Source organism: Schistocerca americana, chromosome 2 (genome assembly GCF_021461395.2).
Source record: "Schistocerca americana isolate TAMUIC-IGC-003095 chromosome 2, iqSchAmer2.1, whole genome shotgun sequence".
Lineage (NCBI taxonomy): Eukaryota > Metazoa > Arthropoda > Insecta > Orthoptera > Acrididae > Schistocerca > Schistocerca americana.
The window spans coordinates 77004037-77008103 of NC_060120.1; the positions used below are offsets into that span (position 1 = coordinate 77004037).

Consider the following 4067-nt stretch of genomic DNA (forward strand, 5'->3'; position numbering starts at 1 on the left):
CCTTTTAACCACAACGTGCTGCGGTTGGGGCTGAAATGTTGAATTTAGGTAGTAGTAGGTTGTCGGCTGGCTCTTCATACGTTTTTAATTCTTCACTGGCATCAAGAGGTCTAGATACAGAAGATAATGGGACATTAAATCAAGACTGTACCAGGCGCTAACTAGCGAAGATGGCATGAACAAGGTATAGTTTACTGACCAAGTAAAAAATGGCCAAAGCTGGTATACAGGCTTAAGAAAATTTATATTTTCATTCCAGCCAGAAACTCGCTCAGTGTTTTTCACCTGGAGAAGACAATGCATTACAGCTCTCAAGGAGACCACTAAGTGACATATAACAGTAAGAGATGCACCACCACGAAACGGATATCATTGTTTACCCGAAGTGATGTGATCACTTTTGTTATAACCATCGATCTTTATCAACGACATATGTTCTCGTCATTAAAAAGAATACCTGCACTGAGAAAATAAGGGAAAGAAAGATGATGACGAATGATACGTCAACCCCGGTGTGATGCAGAAAGTCTAAAACACTTAATTTCGGGAAATGAGTGGTTTAAAATGTTTGTTAATATCATCTGTGCTTGTAAAATCAGTTAGTTCGCAGACGAAGGAAAGTATAAGGGAACAATGTCCTTTTTATTATTATTTTTCGCCAATGATCGAATCTCTCTAAAAAAAAAAAGGACAGCACAAAGTACACAAGAGGAGTACGAATGTAAACAGTGAGTGTTATGGACAAATGTGCATGAATCACTGGGGTTAGGGGTTCGTAAAAAAATTCGAAAAAATCATATTTGAAGGAGGTCTACTGGATATTACAAGCGGATAAAATTGTATAATGAATACCTAGCAAGACAAGATGTTTTAAGAAAGAATCTCACCCACCGTCCAGTAAAATTACACCAAAAAAACTCACGTCCCGAACAGGTCATGAAGGCCCGAAGGTACCGACTGGCCGTCGTGTCATCCTCAGTCCACAGGCGTCACTGGATGCGGATATGGAGGGGCATGTGGTCAGCACACCGCTCTCCCGGCCGTATGTCAGTATCAGTGACCGGAGCCGCTACTTCTTAAGCAACTAGATCCCCAGTTTGCCTGACAAGGGCTGAGTGCACCCCATTTGTCAACAGCGCTCGGCAGACCGAATGGTCACCCATCCAAGTGCTAGCCCAGCCCGACAGCGTTTAACTTCAGTGATCTGGCGTGAACCGGTGTTACCACTGCGGTAAGGCCGTTGGCCAAAATTATACCAAACTGAAAGCAAAAATTGAACAACGAGAATAAAATGACGTCGTGGCAAAACATACCCTTCTTTCTGAAACGGATTTCTTTCCAGTAAACGAAGATCAATAAAACAGGCCAAGTATAAGGAGGATCCCACTGGAAGTCTCTATAGGCATGAAAATAAAAAAAAAAATGCGTTCAAAGATTTTATCGGACATACTCTGAGTAACTAGCAGTCGAAAGGTAGTGAAAAAATATCTTACAGAAGTGTAAATAGCAGCAAGGTGGGCTTCATTAGTTACAGCAGTGACAGTGCATAAGAAAGTAATTTCTCTTTCCAAAAAAATGGTTCAAATGGCTCTGAGCACTATGGGACTTACCATCTATGGTCATCAGTCGCCTAGAACTTAGAACTACTTAAACCTAACCAACCTAAGGACATCACACAACACCCAGTCATCACGAGGCAGAGAAAATCCCTGACCCCGCCGGGAATCGAACCCGGTTTCTCTCTCCCTCAGTACATAGTATCATTGACAACACAGAAAATAAATCATCCTAAAATGATATGGCTTGTGCGATTATTGCGTCGTGGAGCAACTTCTCTGTTGTTTCGCTTCAAAAGAAATGAAAAATTCCACGCTCTTTTTCAAGTATACCTCTGTCACAATCTCATCGTAATACTTACTTGTGGCCATACTGGCAACGTCAGAAAACCGCAGCTGTGTGGAATTTGTATTTCATACTACCGATCACTTTATTTGTTTTATGTTTAATTCAAAATAACGCAACAGTCCCGAGCAATTTCTGCCTATCTTAAGGCATTTAAGCAAACAGAAAAATTTTTCTTAAAATAAATTGTCTTACACTACATTAACATGGAACTGTTTGTTTACTGTTCGCTCCAAAAAAATGGTTCAAATGGCTCTAAGCACTATGGGACTTAACATCTGAGGTCACCAGTGCTCTAGCCATAGAGCTACTTAAACCTAACTAACCTAAGAACATCACATATCGATGCCCGAGGCAGGACTCGAACCTGCGACCGTAGCAGCCGCGTGGTTCCGGACTGAAGCGCCTAGAGCCGCTCGGCCACAGCGGCCGCTGTGTTCGCTCCTGAAGGGCTGTTGGAGTATTTAGAGGGAGGGGGAGGGGGGAGGCAGTGGATGATCAGAAATTGCTGTCCAGCGATGTCTTCCGCTGCTGTGGAGCTGTGTCTGCTTATTTATAATGATTTACACCACAGCCTTTTCGCACCACAACAACTGATGCAAAACTGTCTGCATCCTACACAGGTTGTGGTGTAAATCATAATAAACAACGGGCCGCAGCTCGACACCCGCAGAAGACATCACATGTGAGCAATATCTGGCCAACCACTGTTCTCCCTCCAAATACTTCAGCAGCCCCTCCAGTATTGAACAGTAAACAAAGAGTTGTATGTTAATCTGGTTTAAGACAATTATTTCGAGTAACAGTTTCCTGTATGCACAAACGCCTGAAGCATGGTAGAAAATGTTTTAAAGGCACTGCGTTATGTTAAATTAAAAGTAAAACAGGTAAAGTGACTGGTAGCAGAAAATGAAAACAAGCAATCATCGTAGTCTATTCCTTGGTAAATATTAAACGATAAGCCCGACAGTGTCTAGATGGCTGATCTCACACATAATCGATTAGAGTCTCTTCGAAAGCTTCGAACCAGGACTCAGCTTCCGTCGTTTTATTTTCTTCTTCTCATTGCTTGTGAACCTAAAGGTCAAATGCTTTAACTCAGGAACATGTATTTCGATCTAGTATGTACATTTCAAATGAGTACAGAATTTGTCCATGGATCACGTGTTACAGTAGCCTAAGCTTCTAACCAGAAAATATTTTGTTCTTACTTGTGCTCCAGGGGAAAAGTAAGCAGATTTCTTTTGCGAAGCGGGCAGAAGCCTGGTCGTCGTACACATCACAATCTTACATGTTTACAGAGCCTAGTAACGTGTCTAGACAAAGGAAGATAAATGCATATGCTGCGCAGAAAGATATGTACTTCGTGTTACGCTTCTCGGAAATCGTAGACAGTCAAGTTTAGTGTGCGAAGTAATAGCGTTCATTGTCTCTGAGACCTTTTTCGACTGCAGTTTCATAGCCCTAAAATGTTTGTTGCGACTGCAGATGTTTTGTTATAAATTTTTACGTAATAATATCACCCTTTTCCATAAAACAGTCGAATAAATTTTATCTCTTACACGCGTGCATCTTTCAGTGTGAGTGTGAGTGTTCACGCTCATTCCATTGGACCGACTGACTGACGTTAGCGCCATGTCTTTTGCGTATGATGCTGGATTTGTAGAATTTATCATTGTGTGATATGAAGAAATATTTTTATTGTTTTTCTTGCAATTTATTTATGAGACTTCGGTACCAGTACTCAATGGCAGTCAGACGGTTTTAACCGTCTTTTCACTAAAAAATTAATACGTACAAATCATTATAAAAATTTTCGTTCTCATTGTTGGCTGTAAGGTAATCTGTGCGTATAAGAACAATCTATTTGATTACACCTAGTGCAACACCATTAACATACGTTGTATGTAATGAACACACAAGTAGTGGAAACTGAGCAGAGACTATTAGGTGCGTACAAAGACCACTTTGTGCATGGTGCTTCAGTGAAAGTATTTCATGGAATTTCTCCCTCAGTATGGCGTCCTCTTGATTTTAGCTATCGGCAATTTTACCAGGCACAGTACGCGTGAAACTGATTGCTTTGATTCATCCAGAGATTGAAATACGGCAGAATTTCCAGAGTTGCATTCAAGGTAACCTGTAGCCTTCGTACTTCAAACATT

The 4067-nt window shown here is 41.2% G+C and overlaps 1 pseudogene; it reads right to left on the minus strand.

Annotated features, from left to right (window-relative positions):
• Positions 1-1127: 1127 nt before the first annotated feature.
• Positions 1128-1245, minus strand: LOC124597224 (annotated as a pseudogene).
• Between the last annotated feature and the right edge of the window lie 2822 nt (positions 1246-4067).